The 24,848-nt window shown below is 33.9% G+C and overlaps 1 protein-coding gene and 1 long non-coding RNA gene across 2 annotated transcripts in view; both read left to right on the forward strand.

Moving 5' to 3' along the window:
* The window catches only part of TMEFF2 (transmembrane protein with EGF like and two follistatin like domains 2), a 221,785-nt gene that overhangs the window by 67,180 nt on the left and 129,757 nt on the right, over positions 1 to 24,848 (forward strand). The gene's annotated exons all lie outside the window — the stretch shown is intronic.
* Positions 5,397 to 23,959, forward strand: LOC144306198 (uncharacterized). Its single transcript, XR_013373202.1, has 2 exons — positions 5,397 to 5,456; positions 23,690 to 23,959. It is a non-coding gene; the product is annotated as an uncharacterized LOC144306198 (long non-coding RNA).

The raw sequence follows: 24,848 nt of genomic DNA on the forward strand, positions 1-24,848 counted from the left end.
ACATTTTCTTACTTCTCATAATCCTCCTGAATCAACATTAAATCAGTCTACAAATGAACCCACTCAATATTGAATAAAAGGCAGCTATCTGCACAGTTTTTTTCCAAGTAGGAAAATCGATCAACATTCTTGTGACCATTAGCTTGTTCAAAACATCATCATGATTTGTAATAACTCACAGAACTAGTTTATAAACAAGAATATTGATTTTAAGAGAATACGACTTAGTTGGGAATAGCAGTTGATACAGATTTTGAGACCTTACATTAAGGATTCCCGTGTAGTAGTGTAGTAGAAAATCAGTGCCACAGGAGAAAGGTCAATTTTAAACTATTGTTTTCTTACAGCAGATATAATATGTCTCCTAGTTGTCATCCTAATAATGATTGTGGATTTACCACATATTTGCCTGTCACTACAGACTACATGGGGAAAACCAATTCTGTATGCACACTTTGGTCCTGTTTCTAGACTTCAAAGATTTAATAAGCACTGTTGACTTCCCATGATTCACTCAATTTTAAGTGTCTTTGTAACCCAGAGAAATGACCTCAGTTTTTGACTCCAAGAAAAAAAAAAAAAAAAAACTGTACATTTATTTATCAAAACAAGTAAGAGAAAATCAAATTAGTGCATCGTTATCACAAGTTCAGCACAGGATAACTAAATGTGAAATAAAAAGCTGCCAAATATCAAGAATATTGCCTCAGTAAATACACTAAAGGACAAATCTTTGCTTCAGAAGAACTACAAAATAGCAGCCATTAGCACATCAAGAATGAGCTACATGTAACTTGCCAAAGGTTGAAAAGTAATTTTCTCCCTGAATATAATTTTATAGTGAAGCTATATGGTAGCTTATTCACTTTCCTCCCATTTGGTATAAAAGAGAAATTGTTTTAACATTCACATGGAAAAATAGACAACTAGCTTTATCTGTTGCATGGCTGCTATAAGCTCAGAGCCCAATCTGTGTGCTTTGTTATTATACATATATCTTAAAATAATAGGCATTCCTTAATTTCATTTCTGGATTCCAATCTGATTCTTATACCCTCACTTTATATTTTTGCCATCCTGGTATGTTTTTCTGTATTTGTTAAATTGTTATTAAATCACATTGAATAAGGCAAGCATATAGTTCTGCCTATTTATTAATACCTGATAGTATTCTTTTAAAAGGCCTATAAAATAAAGTGATTTTTTTTATGTAGTGTTTACATGCATATTCATTCTGTAAGGGTAATCTTCTGATCTCATTATTCTTCACTAAATTAGTCTTTGGATCAAGCAAATGTATTACAGTTAGTTTCATAAACAAACTTGATTTCATTGTCTATTGATCACTACAGAAGCCATACAGTGAAAGTACCAGGCAGTATGTTTAAAAGGACAGGGAAAATCACACAGTTCTTTGGCAGAAGAACTAAGCCACTTCAAAAGGAGAAATGCCTGTCCCATTCTTAAGAAAATCTGCATAATTTACCATCTGAATTTTTTTCTGAAACCTTAAAATAAAGCTCCTGCTTTGGCAGCGTCTAAGTTCTCTGACATCACTTTTAGCAGAGTGGAGGTTAGCTATTATATGCCAAAATATTTTTCTTGTATATATCCTGTTGGAATGAGTCCTGTTACTAAGTATTTTTTTTTAGCCCTGAGGAAACCAAATCCTGTTTTTGCTTTTTCACTGCAGAATAGAGGGGTTGGGATGGAGCGAGGCCAGACTTTATTATGGCTGCCTGATGAATATTTTTCAGGGAACACTGCTATTGCTACTTCACTATTTTTATCAAGCCATTCCACATAATTTGCATATTTACCTGTTGAATGTTTGTACAATTTGTATCATCATTATCACATTTTGCCGTGGGCTCCCGGGGTTTCTCTCCTGAACAAGTTTCTCTCGGCAGCTCTCTCCTATCCTCATTCTTTTCCAACATGTAGTCCATACTCCTTATAGCTACAGCTTTATCTTTGAAATTCCAGAGTTTGATTGTGTTACTTCCCTGCTTAAAATATCCACAGCATTGGATTCACTATCAGAAGAGGGAGGAGAGCTCAAACCTTAGTGTTGTTGGAGTCTTGCTATTCAAGTGTGGTGTGGTCCTCCAGCCAGTAGCATTCCCACTAGCTGGGATCTTGATGAGTGGAGGCCCCACCAACTGGATCAGAAATTACATTTTATCCAGGTTGTCCAGGTGATTTGTTTGCACATCAAAGCTTGTGAAGCCCTGGTTCCACAGGCCACCTCAGTGACCTCTCTTGCCTCTCCAGCTGCGTCTTTCCCCGACTGTCTTCTTTTCCTTCTACTTGACTTCCACTGGCTCTCATTTTTCTGGCATCGTTTCATGCCTCCAGCCCTCTTTATACAAAGTGATCCCTTTGTCCAAAGTTCCCCTTCCTGACTTCTCAACTTAAGAAATCATTACAATTACCTTATGACTAAGACCTGATATCTTCTCATTTGGCATCTGATTTAAAATACAGTCTGATAAATCTGAATGATCACAATTAATTGGTTCTCTCCTCTTTGCTCCTACAGTGCATTTGCATATTTCTTTTTAACACTTACTATATGTTATGGGAATGCCTGCCGACATGTCTCCAACACTAGACTGTGTTTTTAATTCCCTGACACCTAGTAGACTTCAAATAACATGGTAGGCCCTTACCAAATGATTGTTCAAGAAATTCATGAAAGAATGGCCCTGTAAGAGTTCTCTACATCTTGCTCAAGGCAAATAACAAACAAAAATATTTATAGTACAACAATGAAAACCACTGCCGTTGGGTCTGAAACCTACAACCCAAGGCCAAGTATAGCCTTCCAGCACTGTGATTTATGCCAAATTGGCTTTAGAAATTAGTGTTTGATGCAGATTTGATAAATTTTCTTAATAAATTCATTCTAAAATTACAAAGCAAACAGTGTCTACATATGACACTTACATTGCAATAAAGTAATTTTGAGAACACTGATGTTATCTGAATCGCAAGCAATGTCAAGCTGCTTTAGCCACACTTGCTACAAAGTTAAATCAAGAAGTGAGATCTCCATTTCCACACAAATCTGTAGCACATATATTTTCTCAGCTCAAACTATAGTCCCACAGCACTTTTCAAGCCTCTATGCAAGGGCAAGAGAAATTTGCATTTTTCAAAATGCTTTTTGCTGTGCAATTGAGGAGCTTCCACCTAACCTTCAACTGGAAGTCATTAATCTACAATTTAAAGACCAGCTAAAAGGCAAATATCAAGATGATCTAATAGAATTCTATAAATTCCTTCCAAGAGATAAATACACTCAATTAAAGCCGTGTGTTCATGCGTTTATATCAGCATTTGGCATTACCTATCTGAGTGAAAAAATATATTCAAAGAATTAATATATGAAGTCACATTGCAGAAGAACATTTACAATCAATTTTGATGATAGGGAACACTAACTTTGGACCACAATTAAGCAAAATGTTATCTTCCAAAAGAATTACATTTTCTCAAGAGTAGATCTGTATTATGCAAAAGTGTACTCCATTTTTATTACATTTTTGAATTTAATCAATAAAAAAATCACGGAACCTTAATTTCTGTCTTTTCATATAAGTACCTATGTAATGTCCTTGATTTTGCCTTGTGGTCCAAGATTTTAAAGTATTTTTTTTTTTGGCACCTTACAGAAAAAAAATTACTGACTTCTGCTCTAGAACCAAAAACAAAGAGATTAGAAATTTAAAAGTGGGTAACATATTTAATAAGTCTGGGAATAGCATGTAGACATTCTCACCAATTTAGAAGTTATATGATCATATATTCCCTAAATAATCTTGGTAAAGTATATAACTATAAAAATGATGTGGTTTTAAAGATGTATTTGAATTCTTTTCTGGGAATAGCCATCAGCAGAAAGGGTTATAAAAACTGTATGGGAGGCAAAAATGGAAATAAACACAAAGAATCTCCATATCTGAATTGATCCAGGTCTAGATCAGACTGATTTCATAAACATTTTAAGTCTGCTATACAAGGAAAACTGTCTTCAGAGAATTTACCTTTTTCAGGCATAAATTGTTATAATTTTTTAAAAGTAGAAAACAGCCTTCATATTTAGGTGTGCTGAATAAGCTCTCAGTTCCTGAAATAACTTATATAATTAGACTCCGCGAGTATCTCCTCACTGTTTACTGAGCATCTCATCATACGGAGGCTTCAGGGAACACACGCTGAGGGCTCTTCAGAGCTGGAGAAGGAGGAAAGGTGTTCCTTTCACTATAACTCGCATGCATCGCTTAAACATGAAGCAATTTTCTGTGTTGAAACTTTGGTTCTCTTAGAGCCATCATAGTGGAGTAGTTATGTCGTTCCTGAAATTTCCCCCACAAAGTGGTTGCCCGTTAGACACGGGATTCTCGGAGAACTTGCTCAAAAGCCAGCAGTCACTCGAGGTAGTCAACTGAGGGGAATCCAAGGCATCTGATGGCACATACTTCTGTTAAGAAGTGAGCTCTAGTCTAAAATTCTTGGTACACGCCCCCCATTTTGGTTAGAACATGGTGGAGTTTATAGAGTTGAGACTGAAAAGGTTCATCGTCTTTCAGATGTAAATCACAAAGGCATAAAAGCAGACTCTTCTCTAGTAGATTAGATTTATTCCCATTCTGCCAATTTTTTCAGTAGAAACCAAGAGCCTTCCATTTACTTAAACACATTTAACCCATTTTTTCTTTCCGAATATTTTATTTGGATCTCTAGCTTTCTTAAAAAAAATTTCCATTCCTCTCCACTTCAAAAATCTAGCATTTCTACTTAGTAATTAACCTACTACCACTGTTTTTTTCTTATGACAAGTTTCTGTGAGTATATGCCAATTTGATGTTAGATCGTTTTCAAGTCTGCTTACCATTGAGTTTATTATAGTTCTCAGAAATACATTGCATAACACCCATAGGTCATGAGAAATATTTTTAAATGTAGCTTTTCATAACTTTGAAAGAGTACCACACTTATATAAGATTTCTGAAACAAGTAATCTTTGTATCATTTTAGATTACAGCTAATCTCTGATAGCCCCCATCTATTGGTAATTATATTTTAAAGTTTTGTTTGTTATAAAAAATAGTTGGTTAAAAAAGTCACAAATATCAGAGCTAAAAAAAGAATGAGTGTTTTTAACCAGAAACCATCTATTGGGAAAATATATATATATATATAATATATATATATATTATATATATATATATATACATATCAGCACTTAGTAAAATGGAGCTATTAGCGATGAAAGTAAGAAAAAATACATATTCCTTCAATAAAAATACATAAATAAAATGTTATTGTTCTGAATGATTATTGAGCTATAAATGTTTGATCTTTGCTTAAAAGTCTTACAAATTTCTATCAGCAGTCGTAAATAACATGCTGCACTGAGATTTAACATCCTTCAGGATTCTGATCTTCAGGTGAGAACTGCTTCTTTCATTTCTAATGTCACAGTACTGGCAGTAATGTTAACTCATATCAAAATATTCCTGAAAGATGAGTCTCCCGCAGACGCAGATCACCTCTCAAGAAAAACTTTCTTAGACATAAGTTGTTCCATTTTGAATAAAATCATGCGTCTTTCTTGTTAATCTGTTCAGTCTGTTGACATCAACAACAAAAACCACAAAATTATTTTCTTTATGGCTATACCCAATGACTGATAATATCAACAAATAATATTCTTTTGGTAAAATAGAGTAACTTCACTGTATGTGCATTGAATTGATTCACTCATTTACCTTCATTTTGCTTACTGAATAACAGTCAGACTTCTATCAGGCAAGTCTTGTGATTACCTTTATTAAACATATTTATTGAATTAGCTTATATGTCTCATATTTTTAACTTTCATCTTACTCCAAATATAGTTTCAGAATTCAGGGTTAAATATTACCCAATAATTTAAAATTGTCTTCTACAAAAATAGGTAATTGTATGTGAGTTTTATTTTCACATAACTCTTTTGGAATAAGGACGATGTTCATGTTCTCCAAATCTGAGCGCTTAGTTTGATACTTGCTTTTGTGTTTTTTGTTTTTTGATGAAAAACACCCCCAAACTTAGTATTGATTGCAAGGATTACATAACACACATACACACTCTCTAAGCTTGATACTATATTGTTCTTGGGGAAAAGAGTTAATTTCAAGAAGAGGCCCTGTACCAGTTTTGGTTGTGAATGTTACCAAAAGAGCCATGCTTTGAAGTCAGATCCAAGTCCAAATGCCTGCTCTACTGCTGACCCGTGATGTCCCCATCTCCAGGCTTCAGCTGCTGTCCATGTGGGGATAAGAATACTTACCTCATTAGGAAATTGTAGATAAACAATGAGATAAAGTATCTAGTGAAAACGAAGTACTCAGTAACTGTTAGCTACTATTAATGTCACTGACTTTTGGGCAACTGCCCATATTAAAATCACTATTTTATAACTTAGGTTTTTTTTATACGTTCGGTATTGTTGAAAAATGCCTCTCATCTTATTCTACGATTCTTAGAGATGCTAAATATATTTGCTATCATATATATTCAAAACAATCTAAAACCGCTTATTAGAATTAGGGTTTGTTTTGTTTTGTTTTAAAGATTTTATTTGTTTATTCATGAGTGACAGAGAGAGAGAGAGAGGCAGAGACACAGGCAGAGGGAGAAGCAGGCTCCATGCACGGAGCCCGACGTGGGACTGGATCCCGGGTCTCCAGGGTCACGTCCTGGGCTGAAGGTGGTGCTAAACCAGGCTGCCCTAGAATTAGTTTAATGTGGCTAAATGCAATATTTATTTTAATCATTTCTATTAAGAAAAAGAATGTTCTTAATGAAGAAATATCGAAAACAAAAATATGTTCTATGACCTGTGCATCCATTTACTTTCCATAATCATAAGACTAGTATTAATTCATGTATATTAGTTTTCTTGTTTCATGTTAACATATGATATATAATAATGAAGATATTCAAGAATATATGAAAACAGTTATATTTTCTATAGAACATTGTAATTTACTGAAAAATAGCAAGAGGAGGACTTCTTTGTCTATTCAAACTACCTAATGATTAATCTTTCATTATTAGCAATCACTGGTAGAAAAAAGAATACAACTTAAATAATCTAACTACTGCCATGCTGATATTTTTTCAATAGTACATAAGCCTAAACATTTTAAAATTTAAAAATACCTTTAATAAATGGTAATATGAATTTTAAGTGCTTTTGTACAACTTTTAGCATTGGTGAAAACAAATGAAAACACATGACATTGTGAAATATATATTTAGAGTTATTATACAAGAAAAGCCATTTGTATACAGAATAATAGATAAGGCATCTTTAAAAAAATTGATTCAGCTATGTTTGAAAGAAAAGGAGTAAGTTCTCAATGAATGAAAAAGTGATTCAAAGGGATGTACAGGAATCGCAACAAATCTTTTTTTTTTTAATAATAAATTAGCGTGTAGTAAATACTTAATAAATGCTGTTTGTCCTGGGGAAGGTAGAAGGGTTGGGCAAGGGTTTAGTCTTGAAAGGGAGGAGAGATGTTGTTTAGACAGAAAAGAAGATATAAGTATAGTTTGATTTGGGGGGCACCTGAATCGCTCAGTCCAGTAAACTGCCAACTCTTGACTTCAGGTCACGATCTTGGGGAATCTAGATCGAGCTCTGAACTCCGCAACAGGCACCATGCCCAGCAGGGAGTCTGCTTAAGATGATCTCTCCTCTCCCTCTCCCCTCCCCCCTCCTTGCTCTCTCTCTCAAATAAATAAATAAATCTTTAAAAAAAAAAAAAGTACAGTTAGATTTTTATTCTAAAGATGAAGGACACAAGCTAAAAACAACCACCAAGATCTCCTTCCACCTGTAAGTACCAACCCCCTCTTCTCTCCTTGTTGAGAAGTGCGCATACTCTCCAACTCAATTACTCTACTTCCTACTTACCGTTCCACCCACTTCAACTTAGTTTTCCACCTCATCTTGCCACATAATCAGCTCTATAACACCGCAGTGTTGTGTGGGTTGTGAAATGCAAAGGAGGTTTTTCACCCTCAATTTGAGTGCTTACAAGGAGCGGACTCCACTGACCTCTTGTCTTGAAAACTCTCTGTTTCTTCAGTTTCCCTGGCTTGCTTGGCCAAGTTTCCTCTTATAGCTCCAATAGGACTTCGCTGTCTCTTATGCTGGCTCATCCTCATCATCCAGGCATTAAATATTAAAGTTCCTCAATGGAAGGTTGAAGATTGTCTACTGTTCTTTCCACTCTTTTTTTGTTTCATCTCCACATCTTGTTCTAAAATTTCCCCCTAAGCCATATCACCTGTACCTATGACTTTAATTGTGATCTGTATGCTAATGTCTTCTTAATTTATGTCCATAATACAAAATTCTTTCAGTTTCAGATTGAACATGTAACTGCTTACACAACATGGCCGTTAGGCATATCTCAAAATTTCTTTAAAAACACCTGCAACGTATCCAAATTATCTTCCCACACACCATACATGCAAGCATTTTACACATATCAAAATCTGGTTCTCCAAAATTTCCAATCTCAATTCAATTCTGTAAGCCAGAAACCAAGCAGTCATTATAATATCTGTCCTTCCTTCATACCTCTGCACCATGTACATTGTAACATTGCATAATATGGACCTGGCACTCAAAGTCTATCTTGAAGCTGTCTACTTTTTCCCTTCATCATCTATAATAGAAATAATAATATAAGGAGAAAAAATAATAATAATATAAGGAGAGTGTTCATTAAGTCCAGAGGCATCTTCGATAATTAGCCATTTATTATTGGTTAACAATTGAACATGACCTGTTCAAATAAAAGTGGTTAGAATTAAATGCAGTGAGGATCAATGCACTAGAGAAAAAAAAATACTTTGAGGGGATAGAAAATTAGTAAAGATGTGGCAACCAGCAATGCGTCAATATAGCAGAAAGGGATTTGCAGAGATTTAGCCTGCAGTAGATTATATATGAACCAACTATATGGCTATATTGATTTTTTAAAAGTGCACTCTAGGATCCATAAATAAAAATATAGTGCATGGACTCATATTAATTATTTATTACACACAGCTTTCATTGATGCATTTATATAAAATGTAAAATATATGTAACATAAAATTTGCCAATTTAACCACTTTTAGGTGTACAATCAGTGGCATTAATTACATTCACAAAATTGTGCAGCCACCACCACTTTCTATTTCAAAAGCATTCCCATCACCCTAAACTCTAGAAACTCTATCCATTAACAATAATAACTCCCCACTGATTAACTATAATCTGCTTTGTGCTCTATGAGTGTGCCTAGATACTCTAGTTTTTCACAGAAGTAGAATCTGATAACATTTATGCTTTTATATCTGGCTTATTTCACTTGGTATGTTTTCAGAGGTTCATCTATGCTTCATTGCTTTTGTATAGTTGAATAATATTCTGTGTATATATGCCACATTGTGTTTATCTAGTCATCAGTTGATGAATAATTGGATTGTTTACATCTTTTGAACTTTGAGGCTAATTTTGCAATGAACATGATATACAGGTGTCTGTTTGAGTCCCTATTTTCAGTTATTTCAGGGGCATACCAAGAAGTTGAAGTACTGGGACGTATGAAAATTAGGCTTAATTTTCTGAGAAAATGCCTATTTTCCACAACAGCTGCACCATTTTACATTTGTACGTGTATTGTACAGTATCCTTCTCACTGATGCTTTTTCAAGAATAGTAGTAGTCTAACGCTTAACAATTTAGGTTTGCCTTAGAGAATTTGTTGCAATGGATTAACAAAGATTATTAAAGAATTTAAAGGTGAAAGTTATCAGGCATAGAATCATGACCTGGAAAAAGCTTTTAGTCTAGAGAAGGCTATGGAATTATCTAACATTCCTTTTTATTACATAAAGATTTATGTTTAAATAAAGTCCTGTCCTTCCTAGAAGTAGATTATACTAACGATCTTTATGAGTATGGTATATAATTCAGATTGTTGCGAGGGTTATCAAAAAATCGTTTTGTTTCAGCCCCTTGTTTTATTTGTTGTATCCAAGCTCTGTTTAACCAAAAGTACCCATTTTGAGTTTGCTGGCTAGATTAGTAACTTGTTTGTGGAAATGAGCAGTTAATCACCTGCCAGGAAAATCAATTTAAAAGGTTGACCTGCTTGAACTAACTAAGATAATGGATCACTTTTATTAGAAGACTGGCTAACGATTTGCATTTACTCACTCAATTCCAGAACAACAAAGTGAACTTATTTTATAACACATGGTCAGTATAACATTAGTTAACAGAAATTGTTTTATTTTCTTAAAATAGAGATCACATGGTTTCTTTGGTAGAGAATCCAAGAAAGATATTGATAAGGCAAACAGGAGATGAGAAAGATGATCTGTTAATTTCCACTGTTGCCTTGTGATTCCTTGATTATCCAATGCTACTCATATTGAGGGAATTCTTGAGATACAGAAATATTTACTGTGGCATATGCACTCATAATGACAGATGTGGAGAAGTCACTTGAATTATTTTATTTGGGAAATTAACAGAGGTCTCAGTGTCTTATAAACATAGAATAAATATCCTGTGAATGCATGAACATTTTCCAGGTCCACAAAAAAACTTTGACCCTTGTTTTGCTGGACTGTTTTATTAGCCCATAATATCATATCCTTTGAGCAGTGTTGCTGTAGAAAAGCTATTTTTTTTCCTAATTATGATTCCTAATTATCCACAAATGATTGTAGCTAGCATGAGTATTTGCACTGATATTCATGGTAAGATTTAGAATATTGTTGTAGTCAATTTAAGAATCTTAAAAACAGTCTCTAGTAAGAAGACAGATTATTTTCTACATACTCTAATTTAAATAAAGAAATTCTGAAGTTTCTTCTCTTTTACTTTTGTATTGATCAAAAAAAATATCAAGATTCTTTATTTCATGTAATGCTGAAGCACTCAGAATCTATGGCTCAGTTGTTCTGTACATGATTTAATAGTCCCTTGACCTAAGTATATTTAACCTTAACATTATTTATACTTAACATAGATAATGCCATTTCTTTATTCAAAAAATTTTGATAGCTCCCTAATCAATAGATAATAAATTCCAAACGCCTTAGCCTTATTTTCCAGAATATTTAGAACTTATTTTAACCCCTCCCCCCAACAGCCTTATGTTTCACTATTACTTATCAAATACTTGCTCTATAAAACAAACCATGCTGTTTACTCTGATTCCTCCAAAGGGTTTCTCATGTAACTCCCACCCTCTGGAAATGCTGACTTCCTCCATAAAAGTCCAATCCTTTCCCCAGGTCCTTCATCTCCATTAAACTTCTCTTGGTTCAATGATTGGAAAATATTTTCCATCTCCCTGCTACTATAAGACTTTTAATCACTATTGACATACTTCTTATCTTTTGTCTGAAATTATACTTAGGTTTTATGTGTTTTATTTCTTCTTCTATCTGTGAGCTCCATAGGGGCTGGGGCCATGTACACTTCTGGAATCTCCCAAAGCACTAAAAAATTGTCATGTAGACAGGAAGTACTTAAAATAAAGTTTACTATTTTGAATTAATGGATTTCACATTTTCAAGTGAAATACATTTAAAAATACATGATTTTTAAAAAGTCATTTTAAAAAATTTATTTTTCATTGAGTAGGATAACAAAGAAATGAGTAAATCATGGACCTCCTTTGAAAATGATGTACACTGAGCAGTGGCAATGTTTCAGGAAATGAAGATGCATGAAATGGTGGCATTCTTAAAATAACTTTGGTTTTATTGTCATTATCTGTATATTGTATAAAATAATGAGAAACAAAAAATCCACAATAATAAAATTACTTTCACCTGCATTACCAAGGATAAACCCCAAACATAACAAGATATTTAAATTCCCAAAGAAGAACATCACTTATATATTTTTCCATAGTTTGTGGTTTCCTAATAATGATTTGTTGTAACCTTATTTCTGTATCAGTAAATATTCTTCTTAAACGTTGTATTTATTGAATGCCTAGCGTTCCTTTATTGTTTATATAACCTCTGTTCTTAGACATTTCAGATCCTAGTTTTCCACTGTATCTAAGTCACATCACCCTTCATACATGGGATTGATTTATTTATTTTTAATAATAAATTTATTTTTTATTGGTGTTCAATTTGCCAACATACAGAATAACACCCAAGTGCTCATCCCGTCAAGTGGCCCCCTCAGTGCCCGCCACCCAGTCACCTCCACCCTCCTCCCTCCTCCCCTTCTACCAACCCAAGTTCGTTTCCCAGAGTTAGGAGTCTTCCATGTTTCATACATGGGATTTAATCTTTATGCTCATCTTCATTACTTGGGATAAATTCCTAGAAATAGAATTGTCCTACTCAGGATATACACAGAATGTTAAAGCTATTCATATGCATTAATAGCTTGCCCTTCAAGCTTTTTTTTTTTCTTGTTTGCCAGTTTCTATCCTAAGCAAGAATATTTTAGAGTGCCCATTAGTGACTTTCTTAAACTTCCTTTTTCTGACTCAAACTTCATTTTCTAAAATATTCCTTAAAATTGGGACAGTTTATAATTCCTATCTGCTTGGAAGACATTAGTTGAAGTCCTTACTGAAGAAAAAGCAATGGGATTAAGAATGTAATAACGCAGATTATCTTTTATATTTCCTACATATCTGAAAATACATGTTTTGTAGTTGCATCATGACACAGTACTGGCAGATAGTATACAGTGACTCGATATTGCAAGTTCAGAAATGCCAACTGAATTAAAGGAGCATGCCATTGTATTTGGTATTTAGTATTCCAGTTCTGGAGTTATACTGCCTAAACTGCTACCTACCACTTACCATTGTGTGATGTTGGGCTGCACACCTAATAGCCCTTAGCTCCCATTTCTGTATTCACAAGATGGAAATAACAAAGGCACCTTCTTTGAAGGGTACTGTGAAATCTGGGTGGGATAGTGCTAGAAAGTACATTTCCCAGTGCCTGCTACCTAGAAAATCTCTGTAAAATACTGGCTGTTATTATTTTTATCTACAATATTTGGAAAATAACTGCCTAAAATACAGGTCCAGTACTGCATAGATAAGTTCAATAAATGATTATATTTATTATGTTTATTGTAAAATGGATTATACTACTTAAAGAAGAGAGGGATGTGCAAAAACAATATTAAACTTTAGGTTTACTTTTGTAACACTTCATGAAATACATATATAATCAACTTCTATCTCATGAACATTGAAATAATTTGGTAAAAAAAATTTGTGTCATTTTGAAATAGGTCAAATGAAAAGAGTGTGTTGCTCGACATTACAACATCAATTAGACTTCTTATGAATATTTAAAGCATTCTGGTAATAATTCATGTGGTAAAGTCCAAAGACAGCCTTTTCTTTTTCTTTTCTTTTTTTTTTTTTTTTTTTTTGACAGCCTTTTCAATAAATGGAAAGTTTGCAGGTCAAATCTCTTCATGATATTTATACATATTTTCTTGTCTTGAGTTAACATAAGGTAACAGTCAGGGTTACTATTTCACCTATAACTAACTTAAAGAAATAAGACAGGTAAAAAAAAAAACTGCCTTTCATAACACAAATATAGAATTAAACTGTCAAGACTTGAAATGTTCGATAAACTACATGTAGAATAAGGTTTTTTAAATTCAAATAATTTTCTTTGAATATGATAGGAAATGAATGTATTGGCCAGAAAATTGTGACAATTAATTGCAGAATGGCTGAATTTTAATGAAAGGCTCTAAGAAAAAAAATGATAAAATGAATGTGCTGTTTGCTTTTAAATCATTTACAGTTGAATAATTTATGTTATCTTTAATTCATCCAGTTAAATTATCCAAGATGAATACAATATGAATAGAAGTTTAAAATTGTCAGATTTTTGCATTAAAGTGTTTGCCAATAACCACTTTCTGCTTTTGATTACTATTTTAATGGCTTTATATATTGCAATAAGAATTAGAAGTACACAACGTAATGAATTGGCGGGATTACAAATATTTGACCTGTATCTTCAGACATTAAAATAAAATCTCATATAAGTAGGTTTATGTTCCCTCAAAGAAAAATAACTTAGCTGGAAATTGTGCTGATAATCTCCCCCAAATCTGACCTACCTTATTCTCCCAATTTCTGTGTCTAAGGGCATTCTCCAGTTGTTCACACTAAAAAGTTTCAGCATCTTGCCCAAAACTCTCAACTTCTTTTGTTCTCTCAAAATCCACATCTTGTCTATCGGGAAATCCTATCAGAATATATACAGGATTCTCACAAATGCCTACAGCTACCACCCTTGCTAAGCCACCATCTCTGACCACCCCCGCCTCAGCCTTGGTCTTTCTGTCTCTGCATCAGACTCTTTATCTCTGAAAGCAGTCTTGTAACGTTTCTTCCTGTTTTGATGGTAACTTTCCTAGAGCCTCTTTCCAATGGACCAGTCAGAATAAAAAATACATTTATAAATAAATATGATAAATGTAAAAATAAAAATTTACAAATAAAAGAATAGGTCACTCCTCTGCTCAAAACTTCCCATGGCTGGGATCCCTAGGTGGCGCAGCGGTTTGGCGCCTGCCTTTGGCCCAGGGCACGATCCTGGAGACCCGGGATCGAATCCCATGTCGGGCTCCCAGTGCATGGAGCCTGCTTCTCCCTCTGCCTATGTCTCTGCCTCTCTCTCTCTCTGTGATTATCATAAATAAATAAAAAAAAAAAATTAAAAAAAAAAAAAAAAAAAAACTTCCCATGGCTTTCCATCTCCTATGGAGTAAAATCCAAAAGTCCTGTAGTGAACTTCACAACAATATAATGATCTAGACTCTGCTACATCTCTGATGTTATCTACTGCTCTTTTTCGTCTTTCTTCAGCTCTTCAAACATCTTAAAGTTACAGCAGCTCTGCACATAAAGCATAGGCATACAATTTCATTTTCATTCTCCTTCTACTAATGACCTCACCATTGATTTGATTTTCACCATGAGAACCTTGGAATCCAACTCTAACTGCTGACAGACTGACTGACTGCCTGACTCAATATGCATAATAATATATGATTTATATAACACTCTGCAAGATGTTTTATTTGCAGAATTGAAAGCAAGGCTACCTTCTTAAAAGCTTCTCTTAAGAATTAGATACTGAGTCACCATTAGGGCTTTGTTAATATATAGTTGGCAAAAGAACCAGACGAGATACAAAGGTTAGATCTGACCCCTCATGAAACTAAAAAATTGCTACAGTTCTGAAACGGAAGCAAAATAAAGACCAATTGTTCTAAGGACAAATACACAAATACACGACACGTGTGAAGATGAACCCCCAAACCAAAAGGTTCATATATTGGCCAAGATCCAAGCATAGGTGTGATAGGATATGGGAGGAAATCTAATAATTGTGTCATTGATCAGTTGACACTAGCAAATGGACATAAGGAAACGAAATGCAGAAAGCAACTGTACCCAGTTTGGTATACTGTTCAGGAAAAGGATATCCTAGGGAATCAGGAATAACAGAATTTTAGGAAAAGATAATATCCAGAAAGACTATATTCAATGAGAAATTGAGTCATAGGGCAACAACCGTGATTCGCAGAATAATAAAATTCAATTTCTGAGCTTCCAGGCAACCAGCTGTAATTCTAAATTAGTGGACTATCACTATTCCCATTACTTAGGTCCCACAGTGATCCTAGAGTTTTGGGTAAAACTCAAGGAGACCCAGCTTCAGTATTTCACACCACAGAATGCCCATGGAGGAAAAAAAAATGATCTTCAATTTAGGAATACACTAAAGATTGCAATTTCCCATAGGATGATTAGTAGAAGAGCCTTACTGAAAAGTAACATTAAAGTGAAAACTTAAAGATGTGAGGAAGAATGAGCCATGGAGATCTCTGGGGGGCAGAGCTCCTGGGTCCTGTCTGAAGAATTATAAGACTGGTGTAGCTAGAGCAGAGTGAAGAAGGAGACAAACGTGGAAAATGAGGTTGGGGTTGGGGCACATTATGGGAGCCTTATACACCATCATTGTGTGGACTTTGTTATTTATTGTGAGTGAGATAGAATGCCATTAAGTGGCTTTTAACGGAAGAATACATAATCTATACAATAATGGTAGGCTCAAAGCATGACTTCATTCTTGGACTAACCATTGCAAAATGACTAACTAAAAGCTAAAGGAGAAGCAAATGACTTTGATTTTGTTTGCTCTTATTTTTAATGTGATAATAGTGTCTTATTATATAAACTTCAGTAATTTGTGTGTGCTGTGTTTTATACACATCTCTCTGACATGCTTTACTACTTAACATTTCAGTTCCTTCTGAGTTTTTAGATCAGTTGATCTAAAGCTAAAATAAATTATATGTATTGAGTCTTTGTATGTACCAGGTACTGTGCTATATGACTTACATGCAGAATCTGATTTATTCCTCCAACAATTTGGAACAATCATTATCTCCATTATGTTGATAAGGAAACTGTAATGCAAAAACTTTGGAATTTCATAGCATGTGCTTTGCCTAAAGTTGGCATAATACCTGTATTTAGACTGACTAATATTTAATTAGGAGAAAATGCATTTACCATGTTGTACTAGATTTCTAAGCAAGAAGACAGAACCTGCTTCCTCAGGAGCTTGTTACAGCCTGAGGTACTGTCTAGGATGCAGTATAGTGTAGTGATTCAGCACATGTGCATTTGAATTAGAGCATAGGAATTCCTCTTCCCGCCCCTCTGTTTACCAGCTGCATGATTTCCCTGTGTTTTATTTTGATTCTTCTGTAAAATGATCATACTTAAAGTAGGGTGCAAGCCTAAAGTCTTTTATTGAAGTAAAATTGACATAGAATATTATATTAAAAAAAAAAAAGAATATTATATTAGTTTCAGGTGTACTGATAGTGATTCAATATTTTTATACATTATCAAATTGTCCTCAACAAAATATTAGTAAACCAAATTCAAATTCAACTTAATACATTATTTTGGATCATACACCAAAATAAAAAATAAAAATAAATTTAAAAATTAAAATAAAACAAATAAAATATAAATAAATAAATAAATAAATAAGTAGATAGATAGATAGATAGATAGTATACTATGACCAGGTGGTATTCATTCCAGGGATGCAAGGATGGTTTAATATCGACAAATCAATCAATGTGATATGGCACATTAACAACATGCAGGATAAAGATCGTATGAACATCTTGATAGATACAGAAAAAGAATTTAACAAAATTTAACATCTCTTTATGATTAAAACTCTCAAAAAATGTATATAGGAGGCACATACCTCAACATAATAAGGACCATATATGAGGAACCCACAGCTAACATCATATTCAATGCTGAATAGCTGAAAGCTTTTCTCTAGGATCAAGTACAAAATAAGGATATACACTCTTGCAACTTTTTTTTTGAAAGATTTTATTCATTTATTCATGAGAGACACAGAAAGAGAGGCAGAGACACAGGCAGAGAGAGACACAGGCTCCATACAGGGAGCCTGACGCGGGACTCGATCCCAGGACCCTGGGGTCACACCCTGGGCCAAAGGCAGGCGCCAAGCCGCTGAGCCACCCAGGGATCCTCGGCTCTTGCAACTTTTATTCAATATGGTATTGGAGGTTCTAGCCAGAGCAATTAATAGGAAAAATAAATAAATAAAAGGCATCCACATTGGAAAGAAAGAAATAAAACTGTCACTATTTGTAGGTGACATGGTACTATATATAGAAAGAAACCCTATAATCTCTGCCAAAAAAAACTGTTAAAATTAACAAATGAATTCAGTAAAGTTGCAGAATATCAAGTTAATATACAGATATCTGTTCACTATCAGAAAGAGAAATTAAGAAAACAATCCCATTTACAATCACATCAAAAAAGAATACTTAGAATAAATTTAACCAGGGAGATGAAAGACCTGTATTCTGAAAACTATAAGACATTGATAAAAGAAATTGAAATGGAAAGATACACTGTACTCATGGGTTGGAAGAATTAATATTGTTAAAATTTCCATACTACCCAAAGCAATTTACAGATTTAGTGCAATCCCTATGAAGCCCATAAGATTTTGAGCTCACTTTTTAAAGGAAAGCATACAAAATTAGGTATAAAAGTGAATATTTTGGGGGGCACCTGGGTGGCTCAGTCATTTAAGCATCTGCCTTTGGCTCGGATCATGATCTCAGGGTCCTGGGATTGAGCCCTGCATTGGGCTCTCTGCTCAGCAGGGAGTCTGTTGTCCCTCTGTCCCCTGACCCCCACTTATTTCATCTCTCTATCTCTATCTCTCTGAAACATAGAAAGAAATAATCTTTTTTAAAAAACGGATATTTATTTAGACAGATAAAAGAAAACACAGCAAAATGTAAATTTAAAATACCATAAACATTATCAACTCCAGAAGAAATAAGCTTATGTCTTATGCCTTTTAGTCAAAGTGACAACTAAGGATTGTTAGAAAATAACTGGAGTCAGACGCTCCTAGAAGCCCAGGGTCTTTCTGGACAAAGGTTTCCAGTAGGCCACTATTCCAACAGAACATCACGAACAAGATCAGTTCTTTAGCCTCCAAACCAGTCGAGAAATACCTTGAAGTGTGCATGGCATACATTTTAAGTAAAACTTGTCTGCTATAGGCATTTCCTCTCTATCGATTGAGTTAAACTTGAATTAAGTTGGGTAAGACAGGTTCCTTGGTATAAAATATGCAGAAGCTTGTTGAATTTAAAACTTTTGCAGAGGGGTGCCTGGCTGGCTTAGTTGGTTAAGTTGGTTGATTTTGGCTCAGGTCATGATTTCACAGTTGTGAGATTGAGCTCCACCTGGAGCTCTGCACTCAGCATGGAGTCTGCTTGAGATTCTCTCTTCTTTCTCTCCCTCTGCCTCTTCTCCTCTATGCCCCCCCTCTCTAAAATAAATAAATAAATCTTTAAAAAATAAAACTTCTTTTTTGCTATTTTGCTAACTTTGATAATAAAAATGTGAACAGAACCATAACCCATTATTAGGATAACACTTATCCTTCTGTGAATGTTTACCAGAAACTTGTCTATGACATAGATTAGTATACAAATTTATGATACACTTGAATATGAGTAACACTTATAAAACCATTTGAAAAACTAAAAGATGTCTACATTTTTTCCGTTAATTAACCTATTTTTATTCAGCAGCTCTGTGCAACCAAAATATACTGTTACTTCTAAGGCGTAAAAAAAGTGATGCAGTTTGTTACCACATGGTAGGGGAAGGCATAGGCATGGAAACAAGACCCTACCTTCTTACCAGGAGCTTGATTTGATTTGTACTTGCCAATGTGATTTTGAACAATTCATTAAATGTTTTATGACATAGATTCCTTAGACATAAAAGGAGCCAATGGGATTAGGTCTACCTAAAGAAGTTGGGAAAAATAAATCTTGAAATGAACATACATGTCTATGTGCTTTTAGTGCCTGAATCTGTTGGGTAGCAGCATAGTCTGAGGCATATGATGCAACTCTGCATGCCAAACTGAGAAAATTGAGTAGAAAACCCTTTTTCCTTTAAACAGCCTTTGAAGCTGCCAGTAATTAATTTGACATAGTTGTTAAAAAACTGAAGCCAATCTCTCTAAGTTGTGGGGATCTGTATATGAGCCATCTGGAACTATCAGAGAATTGGGACAATTCGAGTTATGCTTACATAATTGTGAATAAGGAAACTCATTCTGGTCTTAGTTCAAGGGTTTAGGGAAACTGAACATTACCAATCCAAGTGGAACACAATAGTAATGAGATATTCACACAAAGATACTTGGTTCGAGGGGAGTCTGGGTGGTGTAGTCAGTTGAACACTGGACTCTTTCTTGGTTTCAGCTCAGATCATGATCTCGGGGTCATGAGATTGAGCCCCATGTCTGGCTCTAGGTTCCAAGTGGAGTCTGCTTGAGATTCTCTCTCTCTCCCCCTCTGCCACTCCTGTTCGTGCTCTCTCTCTCTCTCTCTCTAAAATAAATAAATAAATCTTAAAAAAAAAAATACTTGGTTTGAATGAAAATATGTGTCTGAAAGTTGTCAGCCTAATGTCCCAAGCTACCCAAAGAATAAATTCATGGACCTCCCTTCAAGGAGTGAAACCTAATTCGATATTACTCAGATACTAAATACACAAATCAATAATCAAATAAATACAACAGGCATGTTGGCTACTAAAGAATGCAATTTAACTATGAATATTGCTCAAGTTCCTTCAGTTCCTATTTCTACTGAAAAGAAAACACTACTATTTGTTTGCTCTAAAGATTGAAATAGAAACAACTGAAATAGATGGAAGAAGGAGAGGGAAAAGAAGGAAGGAGGTCTATATTTGATTTTTCCTCAATTCAAAATGTGTATGCCCTGGGGCTACTACCTGACTGTCTTTTGAGAATATTAACCAAGTGCTAATGTAGTTTTGGAAAGTTGACATTTTTGGAAATTTCAAAAATATAATACATCTAGTTTTAAAAACCAACTCTAAACAGAATTTCATGCCTGTTTTCTATCACTGAAATACTCTAAAAAAATTTATGTCAATTCCTTTTGAATAACTAAACTGACTAGTATTTTACCAAAGTCTTTCTCAGTTCTTTCTCTAAGAAAAAATCTGCAATACTCAGTGAGATCTATGTAATGCATTATGATGATCAGCTGGCGGATGATATGCTTTTAGGGATCCTACTCAGCTGCCCTTCGGAGGATTGCCATTTACCCAGAAGAAAAAATCTTCAGGAATTACAGTTTTACTGAAGTGTCAATTTAGCTAATTTGTCCTTATTTTTTAAACTTTACTTTTATCTTCCAATAGAGAGAAGAGCAGCAAAGTGTTTCTACCTCTTAGCTCAGCTGCCCTGCCATACATGATGTTGGGAAACATGGTGGAAACTTGGTACATTCTTGCTTCTAAAACTCTCCTAGCTAATCAGGAAGCTAATCAGGGAAACTGTGTTTAAGCCTTGATTTCTTAATACTTTGCTTACCGTGACTTTAGTACTTTTGGAGCAAATTATTTCTGAATGGCATGAAAATTAATTAATTTGAAAACCTTGATTTTATATCGACTGAAAAGTTTTAAAGTTACACATAAATAAATTTAAAAAAATAAATTTTTTGCAAAGGGAAGTCAGGGGTCCATTCAAATAAGATTTGGACTGAGAGTGTTTTTTTCTTAGTCGAATAGGACCTTACATTTCATACTACTCGCTGGGTAAAAAGTCACTTTGTTTTTAAAGAGTATATATGTTAGTGTTTTATTTTACCCTGCTACTGTGGTTAAATTCAAGTTAGATATTATTATTTGGGGGAGCCACTTCCTACCCTAAAGCAATATTAAATGATACTATATGCTATTAAATGGCAAGCACAGAATTATCCGTATTTCACTCTTGTATTTGGTTAATTGAGACGCGGATGCTTGTGACCTTTCTTTCCTTCATCTTTCTTTTCTTCTAAGCTGTTGTTTAAACAGAGTGTTATTACCGCTTTGATGAAGTCTAAAGGTGATAATGTGTAATGTACCTATAATCATAGCCTTGCACCTTCTTCACTTCATTTAAAAGATTTTTCAGGCTAACGGGAGCTCTAAATGGGAATATATTTTTGTCGGTGATAGATTTCCATAACCCAATTAAATATAGAAACATGAGGACCAAAAAGATAGTAATAATGGAGGTCAAAGAGCACAGTGAAGTACCGTTGAAATATGATGACCTGTAATTGTCTTACTCCTTCTGCTACACCACAAGAACAAAAGGGACTACTTAGAAATGCAATGAAAATTTATTCCATTTTGGTTAGATTAAAAATGAACAGTCAAATGCTTAGTTCTCAGAGAGACGAGTGTATGGTAGGTCAACTGAAGGTATTTGTTGTATCTTAAAATCTATTTGAAATGTTTAAGTGAATTATTGCCTAAATTGACAGGTGATTGCTATCCAGGCTAACAATATATTTCTGTTAGCATAGATCAAAAGGGACTATGTAAAAAAAATATATGCGCTTTGTAAGCTTTGGCTGTAGATAAGATGATAAGATACATGAATTAGGAAATGAATAAACTGGAATTACAGTTAAATCCACATAATTCTATTGTGAAATGTCCTTAACTTGCAATTTTTTGCAAAGCATGCTGTGCACAGTGTGGTAAGTGTGCTTGTAATTAACAATTAAGGCAGCTTCTCACATGGAGAAATGTACAAGCAATTTTTTTAAAAAATCATTTCAATAAATACCTGAGGTGAAGTCAACATGATTTTAAGTTGTTTAAAAAAGTGTATGCTTATAACTATTCTGTCTGCAAAATTTAGTGTATACACAAATTTGGTAATTTAATTCCTTATTAAATATTATGTTTTTATATGCAAATACTAAAAACTAATAGTAAAAATGATCCAAAAATTTATTTGTGTTTTTAAAACACTTTTAGAAGACTCAAACTTAAAGATGCATCCAAATTTTAGAATATATCTTCTTTTTATAATTTTGGAAATCATGAGTACACTTGTACCCTTAAATTAAGTCTATAAACATAGAAGACTAATTTGAAAGAAATCAGTCATGCAAGAAACATTCTTTTATATGCAGAATGTATTTATGATTTTTAAATGGCAAAGAATAAGCTTTGGAATAGTACTCTTTAAATCATTAAAAAATTCACCTGTCTAATAAATATAGTCACATTTCTGTTGTTTTAAATTAATGCTTTTCTACATTTATGTATATAAAATTTTCAATTTTAGTTGAAAATCTCTTCATGTAAAATATTCCAACTGTCCTTTGGAACAAGGCCCAATTAATATTCCATTGATTTCATTGTTAATGGATGACCAGGTCACAGCCCAAGCAGAGGAGAAAGTTAAGTAATGTCAGCTGCTTCCTCTTTCAAAAAAGCCATAGGACATCATCCAAATTCTATTTTCTATGTTCTGTGTAGCAATGTCTCCAAATACCATAATAACCCTTCTTCTCTTTATGAAAACCTCTTTGCAGTTTACAGGGTAAGAACAGAAGACTAAGCCATGACAAATGTCCAAAGCAGTTTTTAAGGTAGTCATATGACCTGTGAATATAACTTAACCTCAAAGTATGGATTATGTCAAAAACTATGAAGCCTATTTATATTATATATATTTCATTTGTTGGTTGTGGCTTCTAAATATTTTGACAGTTTATTTTATTTATTTTGTGTTTAAAGTAGGTTACAGAAGACTTTTATTCCCAGAGTGCAGGAAGCACTAGGCTTCTACTTGAGTTGAAGCCCTAATTAAATACTCTGATAATATCTAGCTTTGCCATTAGCTTATCCCGGGATCATTATGGAAAGTCTTCTGGTCTTTGCCTCTAAAGTGAATTAGTGACAAGATTCTCTATATCATAAAGATTTTTGTTGTTATTATCATTTCTTTATTTTTTTTAAATGTTTTCTATATTTCTTTTTCTTCAAGAAAGGTGTCGGTTTTAGTGAGTTGTCCGACAAATTTATAATTTTAATATTACTATGAACACTTTTGAAAATAAATTTAGAATAGTTTGTGACCTAATTTGTCATTTTAAAGCATGTCATTTTATTTTTAGAATTTATTTTCAAGGCAAGAAGAATAACTGCATTTTTCCCTACTGGATTCCATGACGTTCTTTCAAAACTTCCTTAAGGACTTCCTTAAGAGTTCTTTACCATGCCATGCCTATAATACATGGGAGGACCCTGACAAAAGCATATATCTAGTTGGAAAAGTATATTTCTATCCATCTCTGTCCTTCATTTGGATCAATTTTTACTTCCTCCATTTATATTTATAAATTTTTTCACTGTCTGCAATAAATATGCTGCTGAAAGGAATTGAATTATATTCTTCTTTAAGCTGTTATTTAAAAGCTATAGTTGATCATTGAGGATTTGGCTCAGTGGCAAAATAAGCAGCAACTTCTGAACCTAAATAGTAGACTGTGTATAATCAATTCTCCTACTATCTAGGATTTTAGTTGTAAAATATCATTAGGCTCAAAACATGGAACTCTTTATGTCTTCAGCTCTGTCCTCTCACTCAAGTTACCTTCCAAGCTCCTGTCTTTGTAAAATCTGAATAGAGAAGCTCAAGAGGACTTTCCCATCTACGGGGAAATGAAAGCTGGCAATGGATGAATCAGAACCACATGGCAAAAATAATAATTATTATTGTTATGATATAGTACACACACACACACAATGAAGGGAGACTAATAAAACAATAGCACACATACCAAGGACATAACAAATGCGAGAAAGAAATGATGAGGAAATAATTTAAGTTGGTAGACTATCAGTCACTATAGGGAGCCATGCGCCTTTGAGGAAAGTTCAACTCTGATGTTCAAATTCAACTTTTGATCATTTGCTATGCTTAATTTAAATGTGAAAACTGCCTTACTTAAATTATCGAAAAGCAGCATAGACTCAGTTTTGAAACAGGTATAAACACTTAATCTGGTAAAACACAAAGGAATATGTTGACTCATTTTTTAAGAGCATCATTGTATTTAGAAAGTCATTGGGTTTTATGAAAAAGTACCGTGTACCCGTTCTGTTGCTAGTGGGATGCTAGAATACTAATTTTCAAATATTCTTTATCTAAAGCAAAAAAAAATGTTATTAATAAAAGTGAATATGAACCTTGATTGTTGGCACCTTAATTTCCCCTCTCCAATATATGCATTAACTAACTCCAACTGATGTCAACACAAATTATGAGCATGC

Source organism: Canis aureus, chromosome 36 (genome assembly GCF_053574225.1).
Source record: "Canis aureus isolate CA01 chromosome 36, VMU_Caureus_v.1.0, whole genome shotgun sequence".
Lineage (NCBI taxonomy): Eukaryota > Metazoa > Chordata > Mammalia > Carnivora > Canidae > Canis > Canis aureus.